The sequence below is a fragment of the Mus pahari genome, chromosome 10, assembly GCF_900095145.1.
Source record: "Mus pahari chromosome 10, PAHARI_EIJ_v1.1, whole genome shotgun sequence".
In the NCBI taxonomy this organism is placed as follows: domain Eukaryota; kingdom Metazoa; phylum Chordata; class Mammalia; order Rodentia; family Muridae; genus Mus; species Mus pahari.
Genome location: NC_034599.1, coordinates 31662363 through 31686951, shown reverse-complemented (window position 1 = coordinate 31686951; position 24589 = coordinate 31662363). Strand labels below are relative to the sequence as shown.

Here is a 24589-nt window from a genome sequence, read left to right as displayed (position 1 = left end):
TGGCATCAACAAAATCCTAATGCTAGAAAACTGTTTTGTAGAATTTGGGGGAATCGTTGCAGTGAGTACAAGATTATTCCTATGATCTAGGGTTTAAAAATACACACACACACACACACACACACTCTTACATATACACATACACACATATATACACATACTGTGTATGCATGAGACATGAAGGTAGAAGGGGATCTTTTTTTTAGAGAAAGAAGAGAATTAGTGGTGGGCCAAGGGAGCTCTTAAGAAGGCAATGGAGGCAAATGTGAGCAAAGTACATGGTACGCATATGTGAAGATACCATAACGAAAGTCATTATTTTGTATGCTAATTTCAAAATGAAAACAAAATAAGCAGTTTAAAAATTAAAAAGGTGAGAGAATTGGAGGGGACGGACAGGCCAAGGAAGAGAGCTTTAGGATTTGGGGCTTGAGGAATAGAGGTACCTCCTATGAGCACCTTAGAGGCAAGACCCCTCTCTGTGCTCTCTGGTGGGATGAATACTAGGGGGAGTGGGATGCTGGTGAGCTACTCACAAGGTCCAGGAGAGGGCTTGGGAATGTCTGCTTTTAGGCAGCTGGTCACACGTGCTTTGGGCTGCATGGAAACCCAACCCAGGCAGTATTGAAAAGCGTTACCGGTATTGCTGTTATATATAGCTTTCAACTTTAATAAGGTGTTGCAGAAACTACAAAAATACATCTAACCAAAACCACATTTCACTGGAAGCTGGATCTGGAATCCCTTTCTGCTGCTCCTGTGTGGTGCTCTGTGCTGTCAATAGAGCTGTTTAAGCACAATGGAGAGCGGGTAATAGCGCACTATATGGCCTTTGTTTTCTGTTATGAAATATCGACATCAGAAAAGGGAGTGGATTACAGAGGCACCGGAGGGCACTGTGAGGAGACTCAGGAAATCTGGGGTGGGGTGGATGAGGGCAGATGGTAGCTGACCAATCTGTCTGTGTCTGGGTTTTTCTATCAGGAACCTGGAGAAATTCACATGTCTCACTGACATGAAAAGGCTCTCAGTGATGATGGGGTTGGCTGAGAACTCACAGTCCTGGCACAGTGGTGCCAGGGAGGCAGGGCTGTGTGCTCAGTTGTGGGCATAGTGACTGAAATATGTGTCTGATGGTACCTTGGGGAGATAAGGACCAGTTTAGTCAGGAAACAGGCGCTGGGATCATTTCCCAGGAAGAGCTGGGCTTGTGTCCATCTTGTGTGCTGTTGGAGGTTTGGGGGGGAGGGGACATGAATGATATTTTACTCTGATGCTCAGGATCCTGACAGGAGTCACATCTGGGAAAGGTGGGGGCTCACCAAAGTAATGCTAGGGCACCTGGTTCCTTCTAAGTAATAACAACAATAAAAGAATACAACCTCCCTTTACGGAGTGCTGAGTGGCAGGTGCTCATATGCGCCTCTTTCTCAAGCCTTTCCATAGCTTTGGAAGGCAAATGTTGGCCCATTTTCTAGATAGGGACTGAGGCCAAGTGAGGGACTCCCTGCCTTGTTTGCTGAGTCTTTGCCTCCCTATCTCCAAGGGCCATGGAGAGGGAAGGATAACTGGGAAGGACAGAGGAGGCCACAGCCAGCAGGCTTGATGGGGTTTGGTCTTGCTTGCTTCGGGGAAAGAAGAGCAAGCAATGGCAGAGAATTCACTGTGAACTGTCAGTGGGCCAAGGGCTGTGAGGGGCAGATTACCTCGGGTAATCTGATGACAGTGCCAAGTCATGTGGGCCAGCTCCCTGTCTTCTCCACGCAGGTGAAGCGCTGGCTGAGGTGGTACCTTTGGGGTGTCGTCTCTCTTCTGGGCCACATTGCGGGGTCTGCCATTGGGTTTGAGGGATGGCCTGTCTCTCTAGATAGATTACATTTGGTTTGTTCAGAAGGCATTTATGGCTTTATAAAGCTCTTAAATTGGCTCTTTTCCCCCCTCAAAACATTTCTTCAAGCTTACAAGGCCAGTTTTAGAATAGCAATTACCAGCTCCAATATCCCCCAGCAAACTCATGCTGTGCTGTTGTATATAAACTGCTTGGGACATTTGTAATGCTGCCACACGGCATATCTGCAGGCGGAAAGCCCCTATCTTGCCGAGGAATGCTTGCAGAGGCCCTTTCTCAGCCCTAATTTATGGGCCACATAAAACTCTTGTGAAGTTGCCCTGCATCTTTCTGAGGCAAAGTTGAGGATTTTTACTGTTTCAAGCTGCTAATTTTTTCCATTTAAAGCCAGCCTTCTGTCCGTGCCAGTGTGCATGTGTGCATACAAGTTGGCCACTTTAATTTATGTGCCTCCTTCTCTCTGTGTAATGCTTATAACTCACAAATGTGTGCATAATATAGCACCAGCTCTTCCTTTTTTACAAGAGACTCAGCTGCTTTGTCCTGTGGCTGCAACAACCTGGACCCCTCCCTGCATCTCCACCACTGATGCCCAGGGAGGAAGTCTCAGTGCCAGGAGGGACACTCACCTAGGAACGGTGCAAACCAAGCAAGGCCTGTGTTCTTAAGCTGTGTCCCAGTTTTCTGATTGTTGCTTTGACAAACACCTTGACCAAAAGCATCTTGGAGAGGAAAGAGTTTGTTTCATCTTCTAGCTTCCAGGGCTTCATGGAGAGAAGTGAGGGCAGGAACCTGGAGACCAGGAGGTGAAGCAGAACCCGGAAAGCACACTGTACTGGCTGGCTTTCCCTGGCTCACTCGGCTTGCCTTTTATACAACCCGGGACCACCTGCTTAGGGATGGCACTGTTCTTGCTGATCTGATACACACACACACACACACACACACACACACACACACGCATGCACACACACATGCGTGTGTGTGTGTGTGTGTGTGTGTGTGTGTGTGTGTGTGTGTGTGTATGTATATGTGTATATATGCAAGAACAAAAACCAAAACCTGGCTTATACAGCCTGATAGATGAGGGGATTAATGAGAGGCAATGGTGGTGGGACAGAAGCTCAGATCTTGGAATTAGAATTTAGAGCCTAAATGCAGCACATGTACTACCTCAGGCAAGCCATGGGAATCTCTGAAAGCCTCAGTTTCTCCACTCACAGGATAGGGGTAAGGTTATAAATTTCTCACCAGAGTACTTTGGGTTTCAAGTATGCTAATGACTGTTAAAGGCCTTTCATAAGCAGTATCCAAGGGCTGGCTGGAAGCTATTCCAAGCTCTCAACTGCTGGCAGAGCCCCTAGGAAGGAGAACAGCCAAGAGCAATGTGATGTCTCAGGGCTTTCCGAAGTCAAATCTCATGCCTTTGCATGAGCCCTGCCTCCCTAGTCTCTGGTGAGTCCTGAGCCGGGAGCTCTTGTGTAACACAAGCTGAAGTCGGAACTCTGCTCACAGCTCCTGCTTCTCCACCAGGGTCCTCTGAGCTCGGAGATGTTCGATCTTTTTTCATGAGAGCCCATTAATAGCCCTTCTCCACCCTCAGCCAGTTCCAATCCCTGCCCCTTCTTGGGAGCAATAGTTCTCTCTTGGTCTTCACAGATGCCTCCCACCTGGACGTCACTTAGTCTTCCTTCCCTGGGTTTCATGCGAATCTTAGCGCTTGATGGGTTATGGGAGAGTCATAAGCAGTGGAGCTCATTGCTCCCAGTTCTGGCTCTGTCCCCACTTGAGGGTCTTTATTATATTGACAGCTTCTTTAACACAGGGAGCCTTGGTCCTTGTGCGCACAGGCTGTAACTACTCTGGCTGATAGTAGGGGACATTCAGCTCCTCCTGGGGCTTTGGTGAGCCCCCTTGGCATCGAGAGCCCCAGTCCCAGTCTTGCCTCAATGTCTCTGAGGCATCATCTCCCTTTTCTTAACTGTTTGTGTTGGAATGCTCCCACTTGGATATTTTGCCACTAATGTGAAGCTCTAAGAGTTTAAAGCAGACTTGTTCAATGCATTTCTAGGGAAGGGAAAGACACCGTCATTTATTGAGCATCTACAACATGCCAGCCAGCTGCCTCGGTGCAGCGTATGCTCCAGGTAATTAAATTCTCACCACAAACCTAACTAGTCATAATCACTAGCATGGATTCAACACTGGATATGCCAAACACTGTTCTGCATTCCTTCCACAAATCCCATCCTCGCAGCACTGTGGTAAAGGATAAAACCAAGACATGGAGAAGTTAAGGCACTTGTCCAACGTCACACAGCTAGTAATGTGGGAGATGGGATTAAGAGCCAGAGAGTCTGGTTTTCAGCCCAAGCATTTAATCACCACACAGGAAACTGTTTTCATTTTACTGCCCTAAATTTACATTGAGATGTAAAATGATGTTCAGAGGGGACGCAGAGCTTGTCCAGTGATGCCTAGTCAGAAGGCAGAGTCAAAACTCGAACCCGTGCTGACCTGCTCTGAAGCACCTTCTGTCTTCCCACTGTGCCTCTGTTTCCTCAGTCACTGGCTTAAGATACCGTTTTTTGTATCTATCTGTAATTCACAGTGGCAAGTGAATGAGATTGTAAAATTAGAATTTTTTTAAGATGATGATTTGGATGTAGGCGAGCTGAGAGGCAGGAAGAAGGAAAAGGGCTTGGCAGAGAAGGGAAAGGTTTCCTAATACATCCTTGAGACAGAGAAACCTCTAAAGAATAGAGATTTATTTCTTTACCTGCAGAGCCTGGGAAGGCCAAGGCCAAGGGCCTTCTTGTATCATCTCTTGGCAGAAGGACAGATGACAGTTCCAGAAGAGCAAGAAGAAGCAGAATCCATCCTTCATCAGGAGGTCACTCCTAGGCCACAGCATTAATTCACTCACCTCCTGACCTTGTTACCTCTTAAAGCTCCTCCTCTCAGTGGTGCATCAGGACTAAATCCCCAACACAAGAGCTCTGTGAGAGGCTCTGAGCTACTTCCCTGTTGCCGTGATAGAAGCACACCGACCAAAAACAACTTAAGGGAGAAAGGGCTTGTTCAGCTCATAGTTCCAGGATGCACCCCATCATTGCAGGGAGGTGAGGTCGTCAGAACCGGGAAACATCAGGTCACATTGACAAGAGAAGAGAACAATGCATGCACGTACAATGCTATTGAGCTTATCCTTTCTATTCCCATGCAGTCCAAGTCCCCCTTCCCAAGGAATGGTTTTATCCTCCCATGGGTGAGTCCTCCTGCCTCAATCAGTGTAACCAAGATAATCCCCACAGGAATGCCCAGGAGAAGCTAGGCTTTGCCAAACTGTCAATTAGCTTTAGCCACCACAGACAGACACTCTATCCACCTCAGATGGTGAGACCTGGATTAGGATAATGAGACTGCAAAGGAGAAAAGGCTCCAGGATTGTTCTGAAGAACTCCTAGAACCCAGAGACTGGCCATGTACTAAATAGAAAGAAGTCTGGTTCAGAGAGGTCGGAGGAGAGCAGACAGTTCAGTAGGTTGACTTACTATTCACAACAAAGAAAAGCAAGTTTTTGTAGGTAAGAGACTCATTTGGAAACACCTAGTAAAAGACTCCTCTGGATAGCAAGTGACACTTGATATTCTCTCCAAAGTCCAGAATTGATTCTGGGTATCAAGGTTCTAAGTGTGTTTGGGTCATTTGGACACTCGGATAAAATTCTCTCAAGAGAATTTGACACAAAGCTGCTCTTGGCTGATGGTGCTCCAGCTGTGGCACATCATCCCAAGAATTCTTAAGATACAATAGGTCAGATTCAGAATGCTGGGTGTAAGGCCTCCTGTTCCGGCTGAGAACTCTAGGCCAGCGGTTTCCAACTTTCCTAATGCTATGACCTTTGATACAGCTCCTCATGTTGTGGTGACCCCAACCATAAAATTATTTTTGCTGCTATTTCATACCTGTAATTTTGCCACTATTATGAACTGTAATATAAATATCTGTGTTTTCCCATGGTCTTAGGCAACCCCTGTGAAAGGGTCATTCAACACCCCCCAGGGGTCTCGACCCACATGTTGAGAAGCACTTTTCTAGGTCCTACCACTACTTGGGCAGGACAATAGCTCTACATAAGCTGAAGAGCCCATGTTTTACCAAGACTCAACTTTGTTTCTGAGTGTTAGGGATAGCGATCTATGTCAGGATCCTTGGAGGGGTGACTTTCCTATGAAAGCATGTGCTGGTGTATGCTGGCTATAGTCTCCTTCAGACTCTTAGCCCAGAGGAGGTCAGTTCCCCTGAGCCTGAGTATCCCTACGTGTACCCCACAACCAGCCTTGATGTTTGTCCTCTGTTCTCTCATATACTCATTCTACTGAACACGATGCATTGGAGGTTTGTCTAAGCACTGAGTTGGCTCCTGTTGCCTGAGGACTGTAATCTGGGAGGTGACTGAGGCAAGAGGCCCTCTTCCGTGGAACTTATTTTCTCTCCCTGTATGCCAGCCCCTGAGTGGTGGAAAGGATCCCCCAAGCATCTTTCCTTAGAGGCTAGTCTGTATTTCTAACCAGGCTTTCCTCCTGGGTGAGAGCAGGAGAAATGTCAGGAGCTGACGTTCAGGCTGCTCCGGGAAAGAGGATGTGAAAGCCAGTCAAGTCTTGCCTGGGTCAAACCTCCTACATTTCTTTCCTGTGACCTTGGACAAATCTTGGACCTGAATTTCCTCATCTGTGCAACAAAGAAAGGCACTGTGTCTGAGCACATCCCAATCCCCATCCATGTGTGTTCCTTCCCTACAATTCTAGCTCTTGGACCAGAGATGTAGCTGGCCTGTAAGGACTACACACTGGGACTGGAGTAGCCCTGACCTCTAGCGTACATAAGAAAGACACCTCTCCTACTTATCTGGGAGTTCCCCTTCCACAACCACGACTTTGAGAAAAGGCTTCTGTATTAACTTTTAGTATCTCAGCACGGAGAAGGTATGTCCCTGAGATTATTTGATTGCGCCCTCCCTCAAGCGCTCTGTGGCTACTTAAAGACAAATTTAAATGGATTCAAATGAACTCACATTAGAAATTCAGCTCACTAGCCATGTTTCACACATTCAGTAGATGTCTGCCCACTGCACTGCACTGAAGGTCTTTGTCTCGAAGACCTTCCTTACCAAGGAAAGTGGGGCTTTGAAATAGTTGGATGATAATGGTTGGGGACATCTTGGTCCTTGTGTTGCTCATTACATCTCAGATGGGAGGGAGCTGACATCTCTCAATTAATTATAGATACAGGGACCTTCAGATTCACTTAATGATTGCCCAGGCTATATGGGTGGGTGAGCAGCAAGCCAAGAGACAGCCTCTGGTTCCCCTTGACTGCTCACAGGACCTTAGAACCTTCCTACCAGGTCCTTTAAGTGAAGAGTTAGGCCTCCAGATCTCCTGAGCCTCCATTTTCCTGGACATCCACAGCTATATAGGGGGCAAGCTCTAGCCTTTGTCTTCCTTGAAGTCCTAAGCTGCCTGCCAAAGCGCTGCTGGGAGGCTGGGAGTGTGGCATACTGGTGAAATCATTCTGCTTTACCACCTTTCCCTGACCAAGCAGGGGCAAAAGAGGCATTGCCTATGGCTTTGACAGGGTACCAAGGGTCCCGGACAGTTCTCGGGAGCTCGTACACAGCCCTGGGCTTTGGTGGTTGCTATCTGTTCCCAGATCTGGAGAGACTCCTGGAAAGGGGTCATGGTGACCTCAGCATAGGTCATCTCCACTCTTACCGTACCAGCCCTTCACACAGAAGTGGGGTTTGCCAAATGAAGGTCCACCTCCCTTCTCTTCTCCCCACCCCTTTCTTCTTCCATCTCTTCCCCCTCCCCCTCCTCCTTTTCCTCTTCTTTTTCCTTTTTTTCTCTTTCCTTTCTTCTTTTCCTGGGTGGCTGTCTACTGCCTCCGTCCCATACCCCCAGTCCAGTTTCAGGCGATAACTCGATGTGTATTTCTGCTCAACTGATCAGCCTGGTTCCTCTGAGACTTTCTAGGGAGTGATGGAACAGTTCTAAACCAGTCTGGACAGCCTCCAGTGTGTTCTGCAGACGCTGGAGAACTTTTGGCAGGGTTTAACTCAGGTTCCCCCAAGCTTTGTTTTCACATTCACCCTTGTCTAGCTGTCCCTGCCAGCCCCCCGCCCCTCACACTCACTAGGACAAATTAAATTTACTGTCCAATTAAATTAGGAGGTCAAATCAGTGGTTGCAAAAGAAAGCAATGTGTCAGGCTCAAAATACAGCCCAGTGGTAGAGAATTTGTAGGAAGTACAAAAGCCTGAGTCTGGTTTCCTGCACCTTGAGAGACACAGTGCAGGGGGAAAAGAAATGAAAAAATTAAAAGAAGAAAGGAAGGAAGGAAAGGACTCCACGGGGAGGGGGGAACTTATTTTATTTCTGCACAGCAATGTGGGGCTCCTAGTCTGTTTAAGCCTTTTTTTTTATTATTTTTTTTATTTTTTTAAATAGTATTGGGACTGGAGAAAGGATTTAGTGGATAAGAGCATCCAGTGCTCTTCCAAAGGACCCAGATTCAATTCCCAGCACCCACATGGTGGTTCACAACTGTCTGTGACTCCAGTTACAGGGCAGCCAATGTCCCTTTCTGATACTGCAGGCATTTGGCACGAATGTGGTACATAGACATATAGGCAGGTGAAACACCCATATACACAAAATAATAAAATAGAAATAATGAAAAGAGGTTATTCCATGGTTTCTCCTGGCTCTTATATCCTGGAAGGCCAGAAGCAGCACCCTCGGTGATGCCTTACACTTAGCCCCTTCCCTGTTTCCTGATGGAAACGGCCAGCTGTGGGCACCAAATTCTTCCACCCCACATCTTCACAGTTTCTCTTTCAGAGTCTCCTCTTGAACACTCCCCACTTCCTTTCTGTTCCTCCTGCTGTGTAGGCATTTCCCCAGGAGCTAGCCTAGATTAGTTTGAGCCAAGGGTCAGGGAAGACTGTGTGTTTGGGAGGTGGTGGGCTCGGCTGGGGGGCTGGGGGGTCTCAAGCAGCCTTGTGGCTGCTCTGCAGGGTCTGGCAGAGCCCCAGCCTCTGGCTGTGACATACAGCCTCCTTCATGAAACCAGACAGAATTAAGCCTTTTGTTTCCTGTTTGCTAGGCCAGCTTAAAGAAAACACAGAGGGTCCATGGGGCTGGGGCTCCCAACAAGACGGCCTTTGTATTCATTTAATTAATCAGTTAGCCGAGGGAAAGGAGAGGAGGGAAGTTCATGTTATAAATACATGTTTTTCTTTGGCTTTTTTCCCCCCAAAAGACAGAGTCTGAATGGCGTCCCCCTGAGAGCTCTCCCTCATCTCACCCTAGATGTGCTGGAGGCTGGGGCTAGCCCAGCTGCAGCTGTGACCCTCCTTGCCCCCCACTCCCTCTAGAGGCATTGACTGTGGTATCGGTGGGTCCTGGGGAAATGTTAGATGCAGAGGGGCAAGGTGGTTGCTAGTCTCCAGGTTCCTTCTGCCCTTTCTTGTTCCTCTCTGAGCCTGCGCCCCCCTGTAACCTCCTTGGATGGGGTACATCCACTGTCACATAGAAAAGGACATGCTGTCCCCTGAGAGGACAGAGCCATCTTCAGGTGAACCACAGAGGGAGAAGTCCAAAGTGCAGCCCAGAGCTGTCCTTACCACCCACACTCCCTGGAGCTAGCTGGAGGAGACAGACAGCATGCTCAGTCACCTCCAGGGGACACTATGGCTATCTGTAACTGTGCTCTGTCCAGCTGCAGGCTGGAGTGGAGGCGCAGGCTGAAGAAGTGAGAGAGCCCTGTGAGGGCTGTGTGGAGGGTGAGTTCGTGGGATGGGGCAGCAGGCCCTCTAGGGCAGACATGCTCATGCCCACTTCTGTGAAGATCTTTGGAAAGCGCTTCCCTTGATGGTGCTATTTAAATAAATAAATAAATAAATAAATAAAATGTTTTAAAACATTGAGTTTTAGAAAACCCTTTTGGAAATGGGTGAATTCATTTCTCATACTCCTGCCCCCTCCTCACTCTCAGCTGCCAGGTGTTTGGGGAGTTAAAAATCTCTTTTATTATGAAGTAAAATATTTGAAGTCTGTAAATATATGGCCCTCGTAATGGAATTTCACTGTGGTAAATTTTTCCTTCTGTGATCTTCATTTTCAGCCCTACCTGAAATGCTCTGGTCTCTGGTAACCATGACTCCAGCCCCCTGAATATACTGTCCAGAACCCCCCTCCCCCAACCTGGATAAGACAGGGAGGGCCTGGGCCTTGAACCTCACCTCTCTCCTCTAGACTCAACTTCTTTCATGAGACCCTCAGGTCAACTGCAGGGAAATGGGAGGACCACAGGGGTCAGGCAATGGGCAGAGCTTGTGGAATATTCTGTCAGGACTACACAGCTAAGCGTTCACCTTTCTTCCTTAAGGAGACACTTTCCTTCTCAGTCATTGAAAAAGGTCCATGTTTTCAAACTAGAACCCCAGTTGTTCTTCCCTTCCCTCCAGGGGCCCTTGAAAGCATGATTAAGCTAGATTTGTGCTTTCAATTCCAGTACTTGGAAGGCAGAGGCAGGATATCACTGCAAGTTCAGGGGCAGCCTGGTCTATATAAGGTCCAGGCCAGCTTGGGTTACAGATAAAGTAATAGTTAAGGCGGGCTGAGTCTTTCTGCCAGACTTGCCTTGGGTCATCAAACTGTTCCACTCTGCATGTGTGCTATGAGGCAGAGTCATGTATACCCATCCATGGCTACTCAGCCCCCCCCCCCCAAAGCAATGAGTAAAACCCGGGACTGTGGAAATTGTGGCTTCTCCAGAGGGATCTTGAATCAATCCTTTCTAACCAAGTTGCATGTGCCCGAGCTGGGGCTTCCCTTGAACATTTGAGTTTTTCCCTCTTCCCAGGGGACTAGGGTCAGGGTTGAGGGAGTCCTAGGTTCTGGAGGGTGGGGAGGGGAAGCAATCCATACTCCCTTTCGCTTAGAGCCTCTGTGGCTGTCTTTGCCAGAGGTCCAGAGAGCAAAGAGAGAGGTCAGCTAGCGGAGAATTAAGTGTTCTCTTTAAAGTCCCTCAAAGCCTAGGCACAATCAGTCGGGAAGGATGCTGGGGATAAGGACAAAGGCTAGTCCTTTCTGAAAAGGGGACATGTGGCTTGTGGAAGGATGACCAAGGGGTAGGCATGCTTTGTTTGGGGAGTTAGATCTTCAGGGAAGAGGAGCTCACTACAGCGGTGTTTCTTGATGTTAACATACGAGTGAGTCGCCTCTTAAAAGTGTAATGGATGTTAAAGTGGCAGGTCCGAGTGGCACAGAAATTGTGGTTGCAAGTGGCACCGATGCTGGATCACACTGCGAATCCTCCAGGTGCCTAGCACACGCAGTTACTAATCCCTCAAAGGTAGGTGCTGCTCCTTTGCGCTTGCCTCTCCCCTAAACTCAACATAATGTCAGGTGCAGAGACTGTTGGTTACGTGTGGGTCACCCATTCACCAAGAGAAACAAGTCAGAAGATACCAGGGCATACTTAAGTTGTGTTATGTTTTGAAATCTGAATTTTTGACTTGTTAGAAAATGGTTCTACATGTGCTGGACTACCGAGTTGCACCCTCAGCCCCACTTCCTTTAAAAGACAGTTATTTATTCGTGTGTTTGTGTTTAGGTGTTGTGTGTAGTTGGAATGTTGGTTTCTTTAAAACAAAACAAAACAAAACACAGGGCCATTATAAGAATATGGTTTTGTTTAAATCCCAGGTGTGGGCTATAGGGCTGCTTCAGATTGTCCACAGCAGCTGACAATTTGCCCCACGCTCTAGCAGGGATGTGATTTTGCCAGCTGCAGATAGTTCCTGAGATTGTGTGACATTTGGAATTCTGGGGACTTTTCGAGAAACTCGGTGGGTCGTTGGTGGGCAGTTGTTGGTAGACTGGTTGGCTGTTGTCGTTTCTTTGTTTGTTGGTTAGTCGGTTGTTGTTTGCTTTTGGGTACAGTTTGTTAAGCAATTGTACACAAAGAAGAAACAAGAAAAAGAAGCAATTAGATATCCAGATGGCAAAGATCAAACCTGCCCCAAGGTTCTTGATGCCTCTCATCGGCAGGAAGGAAGGATGTGAATAATGCAGTCGCCCCCTTTCCTTTCCTTTCTATTCTTTTTCCTCTCTTGCCTAGTGTTAGGGTTAGAAGGGTGGAAGAAAAGGGGAAGTATGGAAGAAAGAACCCACAAGGCATTGAAGTTCAGTGACATGTGTGGGTGCTTAGTCGCTATATTCTTTACATATGTGAACATTAGAGGACAGTTTACAGGAGTCAGTTCTCCTTCCACCACGTGGGTTCCAGAGATCAACCCCAGGATGTCAGACTTCGTGGCAAGGGCCTTTCTGTTTTTTTTTTGTTTTTTGTTTTTGTTGTTTTTTTCGAGACAGGGTTTCTCTGTGTAGCCCTGGCTGTCCTGGAACTCACTTTGTAGACCAGGCTGGCCTCGAACTCAGAAATCCTCCTGCCTCTGCCTCCCAAGTGCTGGGATTAAAGGCATGCGCCACCAGGCCCGGCTGGCAAGGGCCTTTCTTATCTGCGGAGACATCTCACAGCCAAAGACTTTGATTCTTTTGTGACGGGGTTTCATTTATTGCAGGTGTTCACCATCGTCTTTGGGTTTCTATAGCTGTGATGAGACACCATGACCAGAAGTAACTTGAAGAGGAAAAGGGTCTGTTTCACTTATATTTCCATATCACAGTTCACCATTGAAGGCAGGCGGAGTGGGAACTCAAGCAGGGCAGAAACTTGGAGCTGATAAAGAGATCAAGGAGGAGTGTCACTTACTGGCTTGCTTCCATGGACTCCATAGCACCAACCAGCCTTGTCATATCAAGTCGCAGTAAGACTAGGCACATCTTCTCCTGTTGAGGCTGGACAAGGCAGCCCAGTTAGGGGAAAGGGATCCAAAGGCAGTCAATCTAGTCAGAGACAGCCCTGCTCCTGCTTTAGGAGTCTCACAGGAAGGCCCAGCTGCACAACTGTCACATGTGTGCAGAGGGCCTAGGACCATGCCTAGGAACATGCACTCTGGTTAGCAGTTCAGTTTCTTTGAGCCTCTATGGCTCCAGGTTAGTGATTCTGCGGGTTTTCCTGGGGTGTTTTTGACCCCTCTGGCTCCTCCAATCCTTTCTCCCCCTCTTCCGCAGGATTCCCCAAGCTCCAGTTAATGTTTGACTGCGGATCTCTGCATCTGTTCCCATTAGTTGCTAGGTGAGGTTTCTCTGATGACAGTTATGCTAGGTTCCTATCTGAATAGCAGAATATGATTAATTGTGTCAGGGGTGGGCTCCTTCTCCTGGCATGAGTCTCAAGCTGAGCCAGTCACTGGTTGGCCTTTCCCTCCATTTCTGGTCCCTCTTTTTACCCTGTACATCTTCTACGCAGGACAAATTGTGAAACAAAGGTTTTGTGGCTGGGTTGGTGTCCCAGTCCCTCCATTGGGAGTCTTGCCTGGTTACAGGAGATGGCCGGTTCAGGCTCCTTATCTCTCATTGCTAGGAGTCTTTACTAGGGTTACCCTCATAGATTCCTGGGAGTTTCCACCGACCTAGGTTTCTAGCTTGTCCTAGTGATGCCCCCTCCCTAGTCCAGTTGTCTCTCCTAGTACTCTCTTCCTCCATCCTCCCCTTACTTCTCCCTTCTGTCCCCAGCCCCACCCCCAGTCCCTTCCCTCCATTCACCCTCTCCCCCATGTCTAATCTATTTCCCCTTCTTAGTGAGATTCAAGGTTGTTTTTATTTAGCTTCTTTATTTAGCTTCTTTGGGTCAGCTTGCTTTCTTTTTTCTTTCTTTCTTTCTTTCTTTTTTTTTTTTTTTTTTTTTTTTTNNTTTTTCAAGACAGGGTTTTTCTGTGTAGCCCTGGCTGTCCTGGAACTCACTCTGTAGACCAGGCTGGCCTCGAACTCAGAAATCTGCCTGCCTCTGCCTCCCGAGTGCTGGGATTAAAGGTGTGCGCCACCACGCCCGGCTTGTCAGCTTGCTTTCTTATAGATACCAGGACCAGCAGTCCAGGGGTGGTCTCACCCACCATGGCCTGGACTCTTCTCCGTCAATTATTAATTAAGAAAATGCCCTATAGGTTTGCCTACCACCTAATGGAACAGTTTCTTAATTGAAGTTCCCTCTTCTCAGATGACTCTATTTTGTGCAAAATTGACATTAAAAACTAGACAGGAAGACAGCCACCATGGCTGAATCTGCCATTTATGTCTGCATCATGCTTTACCTGCTATTCCTTTTCGATGTTGTCAGCACGTTGCAAGGATGTTTGGGGCATATAGTCCCTCCTGAAGAAGGTTGAGAGGGATGTCCCTGAATGTCCAATATAAACCAGGCTCTTGGTACATATTTCCCTCTGCACTGTTGTTTTTGTACATCTGGCCTTCAAGTATTAGACAGCCAGGCAGGCAGCTTCTTAATGGACAGCAGAGAGAGAGAGAGAGGGAGAGAGAGAGAGAGAGAGAGAGAGAGAAGAAAGAGAGAGATTGTTCGCTTTAGTCATACTGTTATATACACTGTGACTTCTGTTTCTGAATCTAGACTTGCAACTCCATATTTTTTATCACATACAAGTAATAATAAATCCCAAAGTGATCATGACTCTTGCTTGGGGAGGGAGAGTGGATGGGCTCTGCACTGAGTTATGCTTCTCTGATCCTTATATACTTACATCTCTAAACAATCCCTATCTTAAATCTGGTACTCTCACCTCCTTTTTCCACCCATGGGCTGCCCTGACATATGGACCACCACTCAATGCTGGCCTCCCCTTACTCCGTGCAATTAAATCATCACGAATTCATTAGATACTCAATATGTTCAAGACACTTACGGAAGATAAAATACAATCGAAACCTAGCCCCTAACTTTCATCTGTGAAAGCTGTCTCCTCTAATTGGGGGAGCAGTTTGTGAAAAGTAATAATATAAAGTTAAATAATAATGAAGATTATAATGCAGGAGATGTCACACAGAGGAACAAAATTAATTAATTACTGAATGAGTGCCACAGATTCCGTGTGTTGAGGGAATTCCAGAAAAGAAGATGCTCTGTGCTAGGGTAATGTAACATGACTAGGGTGCAGGGAAGGGCTTGACAGGGATGGTTGGAGTGTGCTGAAGTGGGCGGAGAACATGTTAGCCTGGCACATACTTATGAACCATGTACTGTGTTCCAGACAGACCACCATACCGGAAACAAACAGATGAACAAGGCAAAGTCTCAAGGGCTGGGGAGCTGTAAGCCTAAAAACCCAAGTTTGGGTCCCACGATGGCTTGAATGTGAATTGTCCCCCATAGGCCCATGTATTTGAATACTTGGTCCCCATTGGTGGAGCTGTTTGTGGAGGGTATGGAATCTTTAGGAGGTATAGCCTTGCTGGAGGAGGTACAGCACTGGGGCAGACTTGGAGAGTTCGTAGCCGCTGACATTCAGCTCATGCTCTCTGCTTTGTGTTTGCTGTTGAGATGCAATCTCTTGGCTTCCTCTCCTGGCTTCCTGCTGCTATACCTCCCTTGCCCTTATAGACTTTGTTTCATCATAGCCACAGAAAGTAGTCAATACAGAACCCAAGGACCTAAGTGAAGTTAGACGTGGAAGCCTCCCTCTGTTGGTAATCCCATTGCTCCTGCTGTGAGGGGAGGCAGGGGCAGGACTAGCCTGGAGTAAGCAGTGAAGAACAAGAGGCCCTGTCTCATACAAGGTGGAAGAAGGTAAGGACTGACAGCTGAGGCTGTCCTCTGACCTTCTGTGTTTCTCTGGAACCTTCTTGTTAAGAATGAAGGATCCCTGTCTCACACAGACCCGCCACTTTAGAATCAGTCCCACTTCAACAGGTGACTCATTTGTCTGTTAACATCAAGAAATGCTGCTTTGATGGGCTCCTCTTCATGGGAGATTCAGCTCTTCAAACCGCTGGAGTGGTGGGGTCATCGGCCGGCTTTCAGGTGGTCAAAAGAGAAAGAGATATAAGGGTGGAGTTGTGAGCACAACTCACCCTTTCAACAGCTTATTTGTGAAAGATAAGAAAGGAGATAAGAGGGATCTAAATATAAAAGGCTAGAAAAATGATTTTTAAAATTAAGTAAGTCTATATGTTCCTCTTAGCATTTACAAGTGCTTAAAGCCTATTCTGTAATCTAAGTAGTTAAGAGAGTCCAGGCAGAGACTATTACATATACTTTACAGATAAAGAAAAGGTCAAGGGGTATCACAAGTGGGGTTCTGCCTTCTGAGTTAATGTCGCTTCCGTTTCACTATAATCCATGTGGGTTTGGGAGAATGTATGCTATAGATCAAGGCAGGTAGCCTGAGTAAAGTGCTGAACACATGCACACGCACAAACTTGCACGTGCACAGATGTGTACACATACACATGTGCACACACATGCCCACACTCAAGTGTGCACATACACGTGTGCACACACACGGACACATATGTGCCCAAGCACACTCTCAATGTCATGTATGCACATTCATACCCATGCGCGTGCACACGCGCGCGCGCACGCGCGCAAACACACACACACACACACACACACACACACACACAGGATTGATGAGTGCCGTAGGCTAGAGGGGCAGAGTCCAGGTGTTGGCCTTGAGAAGGAGAAGGGAAGAAAAGTTAAAGATACAGCATGTTGAGGGAGAGAGAGAGAGAAAAAAAAAAACAAACCAGGAAAAGTTAAATGACACAGAATCATTGGACACCCAAAACACTCAGCTGATGCATTCAAAGAACATTTGCAGGCAGCATGCCAAACAGTGGTGAGTGGTGAGTGGGAATGGGCAAGTGGACAAGAGGACAAGTGGTCTCTAGGTCCTTATAGTGCTACAGAAAAGACATAGGTTAGAGTTGTCTTTGTTGTAAAATGGCTAGGAAGCAAAGGGGTCCCTCCCCTAAGTCCCTGAACTTAGAAAATGCGTAGGTGGGGGGAGTTGCATCCCATGCAGCCCTCAGGATCCACACTAGTGCTTTTCTTTATCCTTCCTTTCATCTCTATTTAGTCTCTGCTGAAATTCTGGGCTACCCTCGCTTTTATTTTAGCCCTGGCCCCTGGTGTGTCTGTATGTCTCAGTAGCTACTCAGACTCAGAGGGGAGTCTAGTTGCAATACTAAGTGCTATGTCAGTTGAAGCAAGGCCAGGTGTAATGGCAGAAGAGAGGGCCCTGGAAAGGGAAACAGGCAGCAGAGTGAAGTTCTGTATTAAACATCTGCCAATCCCTAACCAAGTAGTGGAGGGGTGGCTTCTGTTAGAGCCAGCCCTTTCCTCTGCATCCTTTGATCTGGGAGTCCTGGAGGGTCCATCCCAGAAGCCCCATGGAACTTCTGAGTAACTTATTGGCAGTCTTGAATTTTACTCCTTTGTGTCAGAGGTGATCTGGCTAAAACCAAAGCCCCACGGATGGAATTCCAGGAATCTGCCCTCCTTGCTTTGGGAGGTCATCTCGCCCTTAGGGAAGGAGTCCACACTGTTCTTGCTCTAAGGCCAAAGTTTGCATTCAAGGCACAGGAAGGCAGGAACTCCACTCAGCCTCCTCTTCTCTGTCTGCACCAGAGAGAGCTCAGACCTACATCACAGAAATGGCATGTTGCCACAGCCACACTGCCACCAGCGGGAAGATGAACAGCCTGGGTTCCGAGGGGTCTTCACACAGAGTTTTCAGTCTCTAGCAAAGGCTGCATTCCACCTAGGACTGTCACCTACTCCTCTTTGTTTGAAATGAAGGGATGTCCTAGGACAGGAGAGTTTAGTGGTAAAACCTAGAAAGTCCCATGATGAGTTGGTCACCCCACCCCCTTCTTAGGAAAGGGCAGAATTCATAATCTGAGACTTCTCTAGGCACAGCCTGGATTTTCTCCTGGGTATTCAGGTAAAAGAATGAGTGTGTGGCCACCATGTTGCAGAGAAGTAGCCTTGGTCTATATACCGGCATCAACTTCCTGCTAACTTTGAGGGTAAGCTCACTTTGTGTTTATGCGTCCAGTTTCCTTAACCTGTAAGATAGGGATTATGATATGAACTTCAGAAGTCATGATAAGAAATGAAGGAGACAGTGTCCATCCGCCAGGGGCCTGGCCCAACCCATCAGCTCTGCTGACTCATCCCATCCCTTCTGTCCTTTGTTTGGGGGCAATAGCTATTCTGTTGGGTTGTTTTGTTTTGTTTCAAGGTCTGATGATTTGCTTGTTAATCTTAAACTCATTTTTGACTTGACTCAGAAGTAGAACCTTAGTGAGGGCGACCTATACATCTTGGCAGTTTGTCCTTGGCCTTTTTGGAGGGGCTTCCTTCATTTTCTTGGCCTAAGTTTAGCATATTCTGTAGCAGCCTCCTCCTTCTTTTTCTTGGTGATTGCTTTCTTCAGAGTGATAAATCAATGTTTGTGATGCTGGATGCAAGGAGTGACAAGACATTGGCTCTTGGGGTGTTTCTGGTCTGTTACCTTCTTTGTTTAAAGGTTTTCTGACAAAAACATAAAACCAAAAAACCCAAAACCATGTTTTCTGACATATTGGCAGACGCCATCTTCTTTAAAGAGATTGAAAAGTCTCTGAGTTCTGCATACCTCAGCACAGTAATGTCTGTCAGTCCAGTCTGTCTGTCTGTCTGTCTGTAGTGTCTGTCAGTCCAGGAATATCCCCTCTCCCTCTCTCCAATAACCAAGTTGTGTTTTTTTGTTTTGTTTTGTTTTTAAGATTTCATTTATTTATTTTATGTATATGAGTAAGTACACTGTAGCTGTCTTCAGACACACCAGATGAGGGCATCAGATCCCATTACAGATGGTTGTGAACCATCATGTAGTTGCTGGGAACTGAGCTCAGGGTCTCTGGAAGAGCAATCTTAACCACTGAGCCGTCTCTCCAGCCCGCCAACCAATATAGATTGCCATCCATAATCTATTCCTGAACAGAGTGGCGCTTTTTCTGTCCAGCTCTTCTTGGTCTATAACAGGAATGCCCATTACTCAACAGCACGCACACCCTGCTGGAGGCAAAGATACCTTATTTCATGAGGAAACCTTGTTTGCTATTCCCACTACTGATTCAACTACCTCTTCACCCAGAGCATCAGCAAATACATCTATGGCCATGCACTTCTCGGAGAAAGCAGGACACTTCCTTCATTGTCTACTTCTACGAGTTTCTGACATCCAGTAGCTGGGAAGGAGATATAGGAGATATTCAGCTTCATCTTGACAAGGCTGACAGCTAGGAAGAAGTACCGGGGGTGGGGGGGGAGGATTCCCATTCTTTATGGAGGAAGTAAAGCTAGTGAGCTGGACGAGTTTACTCTGGGTCAAAGTGATAGAATCAGAGGCAAGCAATAGAGTCCTATCTAGATCTTAACTGTATCTCCATATTTTGAAGTAGACAGGCTTTTGGCATCTAGCATGTTCCCTGCTTAAGAAAGAAGGAGCCATTTTTATTTATTTCTTCATTCAGTCAGCAAATATCTGATGGATACCTACTATGTCTCAAATACTGTTACAGGTCCTGGGATTATAATGGTCAACAAAAACACAAGTATTCAGCCCACATGAAGCTTATGTCCTGGCAGGAAAGACACAGTGTACCTATGCCATATAAGGTCAAGTGGAAATAATTGCTTACATGGGTTAAGGTGGCAGAGAGTAGCTGGCAAGGCCTCTCTGTGATGCCAACGTAGAGCTAGACCCTGGAAGAAAATAGCCACAGAACTATATTGGTCACAGAACTATAGTGGTCACAGAACTATAGTGTTCCCAGAACTATAGTTTAGAAGCTGACCTGTGGATTAAGCTGCTAAAGAGACAGCCAGTCCCTGACTGGATCTGAAGGAGTAGATGGGAATGCAGCTGTTTCCATCAGCTGTCCTTCCCCTGTGCCGGTGCCTCTGCTGGTCTGAGCTTTGTGGAAGGGGAAGGGGGAAGTCAAGCTAGAGCCCATTCTGGAGGTCAGATTGCAGGAGAACATGTCATGCGTGAGTTGGAGACACTCTCTACCTGTGGGGACAAGTCACAGTGTATTTTGTTTCCTTTATGGCTCTATTTCGTTGGTATCACCTTTTCCTTTAAGAAAAAAAATCCAGGCCTGTTTGGATTGCATGCTAAATGATTTATGAGCATTATTCTTCTCCATTCGTCCTACCTGTAGGAGCTCCAGCCCTTGCGATCCTATTCATGTTGATTAAGTACATTTGAAAGCAAGAAGAGACTGAAATTACTTCACAATACAGATTCAGCTTCCCGAGGCTCAGGGGAATTCCTCGTCTCCCCTTTGAAAGAGCTCCTTTGCAGAGACTGAGCAGAAAGCCCATCAAGACTGGGAACGGGAAGCCCAGGGGTGCATTCTCTCTGGAGCTGGTCATGGATTTGAGATCCTGGCATTTCTTGGCAGGGGTGCCCTTAGGAGTCACCCTATGGCTCTTTTGTTTCTCACCTCCTTCTGTACAGCTCCCTTCAGGTAAAACTGGTGATGATTCTGGAAGGACAGCATTCGTCAGAAGCATAGGAGGGCGTTTCTAGAGGAGCTTAACACTTTTAGGTATCCAATGGGGTGGAAAGATGGAGGGAGATCACCATCTTTGTATATTCCTGGGCTGATGAATTGTGTGTGTGTGTGTGTGTGTGTGTGTGTGTGTGTGTGTGTGTGTGTGTAGAGGAACCATGGTCCAGAGAGCAAGTTCCCAAACTGTAGGTCTTCTTGTTAGGTTCTGTATTTGCGTCAGGCTCTGGGGCCTTCCCAGTTTCTACCCCATCCTTGTCTGCTTCTGTGTGATGGAGAACTTAAGGTAGATGGTTAATTAATGATCTAAACATGAAGAAGTTCGGCATACATTGACACAGGATCTAGACTTCAATGATTTCTTTGATTTTGCTCATTTTAGCTTGGAAATCAGACTTGAGTAGATTCTGTTTCCTCCAGTATTGTCTCTTGCTTGCATCAGCCTGGCACAGGGCTCCCATCCCCTGATCCTCAAGTCAAAAGTGAAATGAAACAGTGATCCCTGAACTCATAGTCTAACTGTGAAGACATAGGAATTGTCTTGTCCTCTGTGTTTATACCCTTCTGAGCTGCCTTCCACACCCAATCTTCAAGTCTAGGCTCTAATAGCTTTATTCTTTCCTGTCTTCAAGAAGCCATCATGTTTTGTGGCCCTGTGTGTTGAGTCCTGAAACTCCTCGCTGGCTATCCTCCTGTCCTTTTCAGGGCATCTTGGGGCTCCCACCTGCAGCAGATGCTAGACAATCTGGCCCTGGTCTTTTCCTCACTCTCATCTGTTTGGTGACTTTGAAAAAGCCACCTCATGTCGGTGCTTCTCAATTTTCTCATCTGCTAACCTAGAGTGAGACCATTTGAAGAACAAACGAGACATTAGCTTTTATAAAATGCTTTGTAAACTGTGAATGGCTGCTGTCTTTTCAGAACAAGTTAAAATAAAATTTTTAGGAGCCAGGCATGGAAGCATATGCCTTTAATCCCAGCACCTGGGAGGCAAAGGCAGGCAGAAGTCAGCCTTCCTTACAGATGAAGTTCCAGGATAGCCAGGTCTACACAGAAAACCCACCACTAAAAAATAATCACCACCACCACCACTACCTCCAATAATAATAATAATAATAATAATAATAAATAATAATAATAATAATAGAGAATCCTTAATATGTATGTTGGTAAAATATTTGCCACATAAACTGGAGGACCAGAACCTGCATAAAAAAGTTGGATATCATGGTGGGTGCTCCCTGGGGCTCACTTTCCAGCTATTCCTCCAACCAGCCTAGTTAGCTTACCTAACAAGCTGAAGATCAATGAGAGACCCTGTCTCAAAAAATAAGTTAGACTGCTCCTGAAAAATGATACCCAAGGTTGTCCTCTGGCTTCTGCATGCGTGAGCACATACAAGTACATGCCCCCTGCCCATACATGTGCAAATGCGTGCACATACTCAAACATGTATACAAATACACCAACACCCGCAAAATGTGAAAGAATGTGAAGTTCTAACGGCTGGCTAAATTCGCTGTGAGGCGGGGTTTGACAGCGTACCCTGAGGGCACACCCTGAAACCCTTTGTGAGGAAATAGAGACTAGTACTCTGGTGCCAAACAACCTTGCAGGAGTTCGAGGACTGGGAAGTGACCACCCACCACGTGCCAGGCATCTCCCTGGCTCCTTCATGTCTACTGGTGTCTCCTTCCCACCAATCTGGAAATGGCAGTACCTTTGTCTGAGCAGAGGATGGGATGAGACGCAGAGGGGTTCCGTTGCTGCAGAAGATCACCAAGCTAGTGGATTGGAAGGTGGTGAATCTAACCCAGGTTTGCTCAGCCCATGTTGTGCCATCCTGTGAGGACCTAGCTTCCAGGAGTAGCTGTGCTTGATCCCTTCAGCGGCCCTGGCACAGAGCCACCCACCTCTTAGACCTGTCATGTGACTGTTCACTGTGTGTTTCTTTGGGAAGTTCCCTTTCCAGGGCTCTTACTTTGGCTCTTCCTCCCTGGCTCTCTCTCTCTCCGTTCAGCACACTTAGCTGAGGTCTGCTCTAGAGCCTGAGTTATGTGCTTAGATAAACCAGCCAAAACTCAGCTCTGTGGACTACAGCAGTCCTGAAAGGGGCTGTGAGCAAAAGGCTGCCCACTGGGCATAGGGGTTCACCCTGGGTTGAACATGCTTCCATGTGTGCTGAGCTGCCCTCTGAGGACAGACTTAGAGATCTTCCCCCTGCCCCTGGGACCCCTAGTTAGTGTCCCTACTTTCAGGGAACACAGTCCTGAATGGAGGGATATAGGAGTGTGGTCAGCCTCCCCCCCCCCCCCCCCCGTTGACTACACTGGTCAGAGTCCTTCTATTCCCACCCCTTCCTCTGGCTATTCCTGGCTTCTCCCAACCCTGGTGTGGAGGGTCTGGTCCCACTCAAGCTTTTGCCTACTCTGGGAGCCCTCTCTCTGCCGAGCAGCTCAAAGGGTCTTTTGAGTGGGGGAACGAGCAGCCTGTGGGCCTGGGAGGCGAGATAAAGGCGAGTGATCCCCAAGGGCCATGGGGTCAGGGGCTGTGTATCTGGTGACTTCTGAATACAAGCGCCAACAAAGAGAAATCTGTGGAGGGAGAGCCTCTGTGAAGGAAATAAAATCTCCATGAAAACAAACTTTTGTTGGAAGCCTTCTCCTCTTGTTTTGGCAGCGCTGCTAGGTCCTGGGAGGGGAAGGTCGAGTCTTCCGGAGGAGTCTAGAGGCCCCCAGACTGTCCAAATATCGGCTTGCTCTGAGAGGACTGTTTTCTTCCCCGCAGGAAGAAGGGCTTGGGAGTCAGCGCAAGAACCGCTGGTTTTCTAATCAAGGCTAGAATGAACAAGAAAGAGCTGGGCTTGAATTGTGCGTTAGGAGGCATAGCGGATGCAGTACTGCATATCATGCACTAACCCCAGGATCCCTTCCAGCCTTGTTCTTTCTCACCTATAAAATGTACACTACATTCCGAAAGAAATGCAGGACCAGTCCTGAGTGAGCACAGCTATTCCCCTGTGTCCTGTAGGCCAGAGCATAGATGTGAAGGTCGTCCATCAGGGGAAGCTTGGATGCTGATTTCTTCTTCTTCTCTCCAGGGCTGGGTGGTCACAGATGACACCCACAGATGACCCCCAGCAGTTTAGTTTCTGTATATTGTTTGTTTGCTTGTTTGTTTGTTTGTTTGTTTCAACTTCAAAGAAGCTGGCATGGTGAGAGAAAGGCCTTACTCTGTCTCCTCAGCCAACTTCAGTGTGTCCCTGCATTGGCTCTCTCTAGGGTGGTTTGGAGATGAGATGGAGGTATTAAAGGAAGTTCTCCCCAGCTGCTGGCATGGTGTTAAATAAAACCAAGGATGCTTTCTCTCTGGAGCTAATGAAAGAATCAGAACTTATGTTGGGTCCAGGCCCCCAAAAGGTTGCCTCTCTTTCTCTCACTCAGGAGGAAAATCCTGGTTGTGGCTGCTGTCTCCAGGGAGTCCTGGGTGACCAGAAGGGATAGAACTGGGACCAGAAACTGATCTGTGGTTTTGAATCTGTCTGCTTCTATCATACTGTGTCACTGTGGGCAAGAACTACCCTTCTCTGATAGCTATTTCTCTTACCATAACCACTGAAGAATGGGCCTCTCCGTAGAAGAGACAGAAGTAGAAATTAACCCGAGGCCAGTTTGTTGGGTGGAAGGGAGGGGCCTGAGCAGTTTCCCGGGGACAGCAAGACTGGGAAACAAGCCTATCCCTCCCTCCCTAGTCTCTCCTCCAACTTCTTTTGTTGCTGGCAGCCAGAGATGTTGTTTCTTTTCATCCAGATGAATTCTTAGAGACAGGCTTGTGTCCGCAGTATTCTGGACATCCTTAAGAACTGAGCAGCACGTGACTTTCTTTTTGACCTCAGCGGCACTGACTGGGGGAAAGCCTGTCTTTGGAAGCTTGATTGAATCAGTGAAGACCCCCTCCCTCTTCCCTCTGCTGTCCCTTCAGAGCTTGATTGGCTGGTCTGAGTTGTGGACAACAGGGAAGCATGGCTAATAAATGAGGCATCCTCTGCTGACCACATGGAGAGACCACATGGGGTACGTTCAGTCTTGGCTGACTGGGATGTATGAGAGTGAGGAAAGAATGGACTATGGGAGGTTTTTTTTTTTCTCCCCCCCCAAACACACACACACACACACACACACACACACAC

The 24589-nt window shown here is 47.3% G+C and overlaps 1 protein-coding gene across 4 annotated transcripts in view; it reads left to right on the top strand.

Annotated features, from left to right (window-relative positions):
- The window catches only part of Pknox2 (PBX/knotted 1 homeobox 2), a 261265-nt gene that overhangs the window by 21333 nt on the left and 215343 nt on the right, over positions 1 to 24589 (top strand). Inside the window, exon 1 of one of the 4 annotated variants that reach the window (XM_029543246.1) lies at positions 12527 to 12578. The exons of the other annotated variants lie outside the window; for them this stretch is intronic. The gene's annotated coding sequence lies outside the window, so the exon portion shown is untranslated. Of the gene's footprint in view, positions 1 to 12526; positions 12579 to 24589 lie in introns of those variants that run through there. 4 annotated transcript variants of the gene reach the window in all.